This window comes from Neopelma chrysocephalum, unplaced genomic scaffold (assembly GCF_003984885.1).
Source record: "Neopelma chrysocephalum unplaced genomic scaffold, ASM398488v2 Primary Assembly neopelma1_147, whole genome shotgun sequence".
NCBI classification, from domain to species: domain Eukaryota; kingdom Metazoa; phylum Chordata; class Aves; order Passeriformes; family Pipridae; genus Neopelma; species Neopelma chrysocephalum.
The window spans coordinates 12963284-12971091 of NW_020897809.1; positions in this window are offsets into that span (position 1 = coordinate 12963284).

Genomic DNA, 7808 nt, shown 5'->3' on the forward strand with positions numbered 1-7808 from the left:
TCTGTGGAGTGCTGGCTGGGAGAGTGGCTGGAAGGAGAAGTGTCTCCATGTTCAGTGACATCAGACCCCACCTCTGACACAATCTCAGTGCCACTGAAATCCCAGGAGGGGCGAGTTGTGGATTTCAGTAAGGGCAGTGCTACAAGACCCCATCTGAGTCTTATATCTCAAATTGATGGCAAAAATTCAAAGCATAACAAAAAAAAAAAAAAAAAAAAAAAAACCACCAAAAAGAAGCAGTCTGGGCCTGATTAACTCCCAGAGTAACTGAATACACTGGATGTAAATTGACACTTGCCTCCAGGGAGAGAAACTTGAGATGTCTTCCTCATAAAGAGAAAAAAGAAACAAAATTTTTAAAATAGAAGAATGTAGATGACCAGAATTTAAAAAGTGATGGAAAGATAAGCTGGGGGACAAAAAAAGCTGCATGGAACATGCTGTACTTGCCTCACAGCAAGTCAATGTCCAGCAAGACTTCACCCATGGTGGGATTTGCACGAGGATCTACACAGGATCCACAGTCACATTCCTTTTTATCCTTCCTCATCTAAATGTTCCAAGCATAAAATTTGATAAGCAGGTCACTGTACTGCTGCATTGAGGAGTAACCTTTCTCACACAGCAGTGCTCTGATGTGCATTGCAATGCAAATATTGTCATGAAAGATGCTTTAATAAACCGCTCTATTAAAAATAATCTGCCAGCAGAGGAGTATCGACTGTGCAAATATGATATTGGAGAGCTGGGAGAAAGTAAATATGAGAACAAGTAAACATTATTTGGTCAGGAGAGGGCAAACCCCAAAAGCCCTGGAAATAAGCAAAATTGTTTGTTTTTTTAAAACATAAGGTAAAAATATTTAGCCACGTGCTGAGTCAGTGGGATCTGAGATGTCCTCAGCCAAGTCCCTTCTGCTGAGAACAAGCTCCTGCCAGGCAAACAGGGATTGTGCTTCCTCCTGTTGTCCCCAAAGTGACAACAACATCCTCAACTGATGCTGTTGCACAAAGCTAATATTAAATGCTCTCAAATATGATCAACAGAATGCAACTTACATTAAATGACCAGAAAGCTGTCAGTTTTGGTTTTCAGTCCTAGGCTTTCTCATGAGTTCCTAACTCAAAAGGAAAACATTGTGGCTATTAAGTAAGCAAAGACTGATTTACTACACAACATTCAGAAATGTTTTCTTTGAAGCATTAACAGGTTATTTGAACGCATTAACAGGTCAAATAGTCCCAACTTTTTCTTTGGTTGGAATGTTAAAAACACTCAATTGATAATATCCAGGGCAGTTCTGCAACCAAGGGCATAAGCAGGAGGTTTGGAACAGTTGTGTTCCTCTCAATTTACTTAACCTTTTGTTGTTGTTGTTAAATTAAGGGGTTTAATATTCTGCATTGAACCAACTATCCCGTTCTCTTTTGTTAGGGAAAAGCAGGGCTACGACCATGATGCTTTCCGAACTCCCCGTTCCCGGATGCAGACGCTGCACATGGAATCTGGGGGGGGTGGAATGGCACATCTGGCAGAGGTCCAAGCACCATACCCAGGGAGCAAACAGATTGCTGCAAGAATTCCAATCAAAGCATCGCTCAGGCTTCGCAATGTGCAGACACGTCTCTCAGCCGCAAATGCTCCTGTTGACAGTCACCCAACTTTGTAATTAATGACGAGACGGGGAATACTTTGTGCTCCAGGTGCACTTCCACCAAAGGGATCCCCTGCATCTCACCCACGCTAACTCAGCTGCTGCTGCAGGATGGGCTGTGACGGTGAAATGGATTTTCATGGAGTACCAGGAGTGGGATTCCAGGTCCCAGCAGGAGCAGGGGTTCCACCCAACCGTCTGGGTGCTGAGAGCTGCAGTGTCCCATTCTCTAAAGTGCCCCTGAGCCACTTTCTCTCTCAGAAGAGCTCCCTGGCTTCAAAACAACACACATTCAAGCATCACTTCAGCACACATTTGAGTGCTTTGCTGGAGCTGCAGCACTCGAGCTCTGGCTGCCCAATTCCTTTTGCTGCCAAGCCCTCTGCTCCTCACCAAGCAGGAGAGCTGGTGTGGGCACAGGAGGCGAGGGCTGGAGGATCAGCATCCCACCCACCCTGCCCCTTCCCTGCTGGATTGCCACTGACATGGATACACAAATAACTGGTAACATTAAGGCACTGGGGAGGAGGGTATTTTGTAAAGCAGAACGCAGGCTGCTTAAATAATGAATTAAGAGGCATCAAAAATGCGTATGTAAAAGGACAGAGGGGGAAGGTTTGATATTTTAGACTATGCTAGACCACAATGAATAAATTATAAGAAAGGCTGAATACTTTACTAAGTATAAAGACGTCTAGCAAAAGAAAAGTTCTTACTTTTCTCATCCCCCACTGGGTCCCAAAAGATGACAGAGCTGAGAGGGCTCAGCTGGTCTGTGAGGGTTTTTTTTCCATGTACATTTTCATCTGGACTGAGGCATTTTTATTTAACAGCATCCACCCCGTCTTTAAGCCTTTCACACCAGAGACAGCCTGGCTTATTTTTCTGACGCCGCTGAAGTTCTCCCAGTCATAACAAACTAAGAACACCCAGTCAGTTTGACAAAGATGAAGTGATAGGTAGGAGGCACATTTCATTACGCTATCAAGGCTCCGGCGCGGTAATTGGTGAGGAAACAATTCGGAGCTGTCAGCTCGGCACACACGCCTTTGTGCTGATGGATGCTCAGAGCCCTTGATGGGGTAATGAATGATGTCCAGAGTGGTCACCACTGACCTCTTACTGGTGCCAGGATCCTCACAGAGCTCTGACCAGAGTGACCATCCCTCCCCACTCCGGGCACAGCCGCCTCCTGCACATCCCAAGCACCAGGGCAGGTTACCACACCTGACACATCACTATGATGAGCATTTTAATTACCTCCAAGATGCAAAAAAATCAAATGTCTAACAGGGATAACACCTGCTGCGGTCTCCACCAGAGCTGCCCACACTTCCCTGAACGTTCAGGATCTGTCCAAGTTCCTCACCTGACACAGATCTGTGGAGAATGGCAGAGAGATGCCAAGTTGTACCAGTTGGTTATTGACCTTCACTGTCCTCACCCTGCACCATTGAAAGCAAAATGATGGTTTTGAGGTTTCTTCACACATGGGGACACCAAAGAGCCCTGATTCAACCCATTTCAGCCATCAAAGCTGAGGATGGATGTATTGCTCTTGCATCACATCTGCCCTCCTTCAGTGCTTCCATCATATCGCAAAACTCGCCTGCTTTCCACCCTTCTTGCACAACAGTTCAAACAATTACTACCCTATATTAACATTTAAAGCTTATTTTTACTTTGCTCAGCTGTTGAAAGCTGTGGATCAGATGTGAGGCATGGAAATCATCTCCACTGGCTTTAACCAATGTGCAGGAACAAGGCCAGACACCACAGCCCTCCCTGAGTCTGCTCAAAGCTTCCCAAAGCTGCAAAGAGAAGTCAATAAACTCCCTTTTTGAAGACCAACTGTGGAAGTAGTTTGGAAAGGGGGAAATCTACAAAACCAACCTGTTTTTCTTTAAAAAGCAAATGTCTTCATGGTAATTGCTTTTTTTATATAAACAGAATAACAACTCCACCATTTTCCAGTATTTTCTAATTGTTTTCCAAGTGTCAGTGGTTTATATTCTCATGACACCAGGTGCACATGCACACACACACACACCCCCCACAGTGCACTACATGGGACAAGTAATTAGGTAGAGGAAGGTGCAGGATATATGGCATGACTGGGTAATGTGTTGCCTAAGTGGAAATCAAGATTTTGCAGCAAAACAGGAATTTCATTAACTACTAAACAGTGACAATTCAGTAAAAAGTGCTTTTAGAACAAAATGAGAAGCAGCATTTTGCTACAAAAGATTAACTGAAAATTTTTAGTGAACTGAAATTATTTTCTAACACCAACTAAGTTGCTTAAAGAAAACCTGGGGAAAAATATACCAATATTATGGCATCTGAATCATCCTGGGCTAAAAGCTAAAATCTCCCTGCGTTGATTTCTTTTGCAGGTATTTCCTTCTGCAAACAGGAAGGTGGAAAACAAAATCGTGACTGCAGGAGCAGTCGCTTTGTTGTGCTCCTCGGTGAGCGGCTTCTGCATCTGAAATGAGATTCCCCTCGAACGTTGGAAAGGGCTCTAGTGACACCTACTGCACTCTGCCACAATAGGTGGTGAACGCTCGCCTGCCTTACCTGGAAATCGGGTGTCCCTCCGAGGCAAAAGGCATTTCCAGTCTGCAGGGACCCCTGGGAGCAGCAGGACACCGGGCTGTCACCTCCCAGCAGGGCACTGGGTGCCAGTGGGCTCTCCTGAAAGATTCGCTGAAACACCGCCAGGGAGCACGTGAGCACAGAAAGCAGATTTCAGGTGCTAAATTGGTGTTAACCAGCATGGAACCAGAGAATTATTCAGGTTAGAAAAGGCCTTTTAGGTCACTGAGTCCAACCTTTAACCCAGCACTGCCAAGGCCACCACTAAAACGTCTCCAAGTGCCACATCTACGCGTCTTTTAAATACCCCCAGGGATGGTGACTCCACCACTTCCCTGGGCAGGCTGTGCCAGTGCTTGACAACTATTTAGGCGAGGAAACTTTCCCCAATATCCAATATAAACCTCTTCTGGTGCAACTTGAGACCATTTCCTCTCATCCTGTCGCTTGTTCCCTGGGAGCAGAGCCCAACTCCCGCCTGGCTCCCCTCTCCTGTCAGGGAGTTGCAGAGAGCCAGAAGGTCCCCCCTGAGCCCCCTTTTCCCCAGGCTGTACCAGTGATGTCTGGTTTGGTAAGAGTTCATTTTTTCCCATATGTTGTCTTTACTGAGAGCATTTTGTATTCGACAGCGACATTATTATCAGGACAAACTGGAAAATAACAGATGCATGCTGAACTTTTGCTTTTCAAATCATGACTGAACGTCATCTTTTCTTCAATTTTCAACAAATCCAACGCTCAAAGACCTGGCAACCAGAATTAATATTCCTGACACTGCTTTGTTCCAAAGTGATGGGGGAAGCTGAGCTCCAGACAATTGATTTGTCACCCACTACTCAAAAGCTTTATAGACTTTATGTACTACATTAATAAACACTTTTCTAAGTGCCCAAACCAGATCTGATTTTTAAAAAATACCCACGGTAAAGAACAATGCCATTGTAGAAGTTATACATATTCAAAGTAAATTTATTCTCTGTAACAGTGTCATTTTTCCTTTTTGCTACTTCTCCTTTTTGATTTGCCATGGAATGATTGGAAGAGGAAGGGAAACCAAGAAAATATAAATGAAATTAAGATACAGTTTGCAATTTATTTTTGAGTTTTATTCACTTATCCAGAAGACAATGGTAATAACTGAAATAGTTAATATTATGTATATTTATAGATTACTGTATTTTATTTATATAAAAAGGTTATTTTGTATTTATATTATATTTTTATATTATAAAAATACTTCATTTTTCTAAGAGAGGACAACAGCCAACTAAACTATACATCTGTGAATGTGCTGTCAGCTCTATCCAACTGTGGCAACCACCCCGGCCAGAACAAGGAGAATTCATGAATGAACACCAAAAAAACCAGCTTCTGTGACCATTTCAGGGCCAAAGCTGGAGAGTATTTAATAGCAGTTCATTTATTTCAGACAAAAAGCCCAATCCATGAGAAATGTGTGTTCAGAGAAAGTAAGAGCGCAACTTAAGGCAAACACTGCAAATTGAAACAATTACTCAATGTTGAAATCAAACATTTTACCCTTCTGAGCACACAAAAAGCTCTCAAGGAGAACATTTCTTTCCGTTTTTCTCCTTAAAAAAATACAAGATTAAGAAACATTCTAAACCCTGAGTTATCTCATTAATGGTACTGGTAAGATTAACAGCAAAAATTAAATAATTCTATTATTATTTAATTGCTTTTAAAAATTTATTACTTTAATATTTATAATTGTACTCTTAAGATTAATAATCCTGATTTGCCACCTTCCCATGACAAACCATTTCTCACACTTACCCAACTTCCACAGAACTTGTCAAAGAAAAAACCTGAAATTACACCTTGAAGCCTTCTGAAGTAAAAAGGAAAGACACCACGTGCATCCATAAATTATTTTTTATTTCAAATCCAGCCCCCAGTTTACACTGTACATGATACACAGGCAATCCCATAAGTGTTCAAGATTGGCAACATTTTGTGAAGTCCCAAAATGAAATTCATCACACTGATGCCAATGTGCCAGTTAAAAACAGACTCTAAACTTGGGTAAACTGGAGAGAGCAAAACAAACAAACAAAAATCAGAAATAGCAAGGAACAAGATTTCCATAGTCTGTTAGGAAAACATAATCCAGAGCTATATCCTGCCTAAAGAACAAGTGGCCCAAAAAATCACGTGGATTCCTTCAAATTCCAGCTTCCAGACAGAGATGGCCCAGACCCTCTGGAAGAAAGCCACAAGCCAGATCTTTGCTGTTGTCCAAACTCTCTCAGGATTCATTGGCAAAACCCCATTAATCCAACCAAGCCTGTTCTGCTGCCAAGATAATTTTGTGACTATTTGTAAAGTTAATCAACAAAACCAGTATTTTCATCCCAGCAATATTAAGCCATAAAGGCTGAATAATGTGCTGGCCATCAACTGTTGATGCTGCACTCAAATTTGCTGAAACTGGTGAACGTTGGCAGGATATTTTGCCCTTGGATTAAGTCCCTGCAGCCTCTCCTCCATGCATATGTTCAACCATTTGTTTTAGTGATCACTTGAAAGAGCAGCTCCTCATTAGCTGCTTCTGCACAGGCTCAAGCAAATGCCTGCACTCACACACTGCCTTCAGCAGCATCACCTGCACCATTAAACATATACAAATACTTTCACAAACCAATCTTCAAATGCCTGGCACCAAAGCCATCAGTGCAGGATGGCAGCATTACCTCTAAATGATTCCCAGATGAAGAGATCCGAGTATCACTTTGGATCTCAGAACATCAGGCTGTCATGGAGGAGAAAGCAGACACACGTGACTCCATGCAATTAATAATATTTAAAACATTTGCCTCTAAAACCTGGCAAACTATGACAAAATTATTTTTTTTTAATTAAAAAGCTTTTTATTAAAAAACTCTCGTGTGCATTTCATAATTAAATGTCTTCTTTATTTTGACTTGGTTTCATTCAAACTCAAGCATTTTACTGACTTAAGTTTCATGCATTTTTTTCCTTTAAAAATCCCACAAGGTAAAAAAACCCACACAGACACAAATACAGGAAATTGTATTTCTCAAGGGCTTTTTTCTTTTTTGCCTTATGTCAAAAAGTGCAATTTTGCTTCTATGGTTCTTTAAAGTGAAACAGTTTTCTCCCTCAGTAAAACAACACACTACAGGAAGAATTGCACCAGATGCAGAATATATACAAAGGTCTCAACTCTATCCAGCTTTCCCTATGCAATGCTTAAGGTCATGAGAGATCTATATGGAAATTGTGCTTACAGGAACTCATCCCTCCCAGTACAGGCAGGTCAGTAAATGCACCTACACTCTGTGGAATTGCCTACGACTGCTGGAGAAGAGAAGTCAACAACATCTACAATTAGAGCAGTGAAATGTTTACATTCACTGTAACTCTCCTGCTTTTCCATACAAATGTGTGCCACTGGCACTGCATGGCTGAACTGCAAGGCTAGCACAGGAACACATTCCCCCCAAAAATCTATAATTCAACATAGAACTCTGTTTTTTATCTCACTGGACTTGATTCTTTCACACATCCTTCT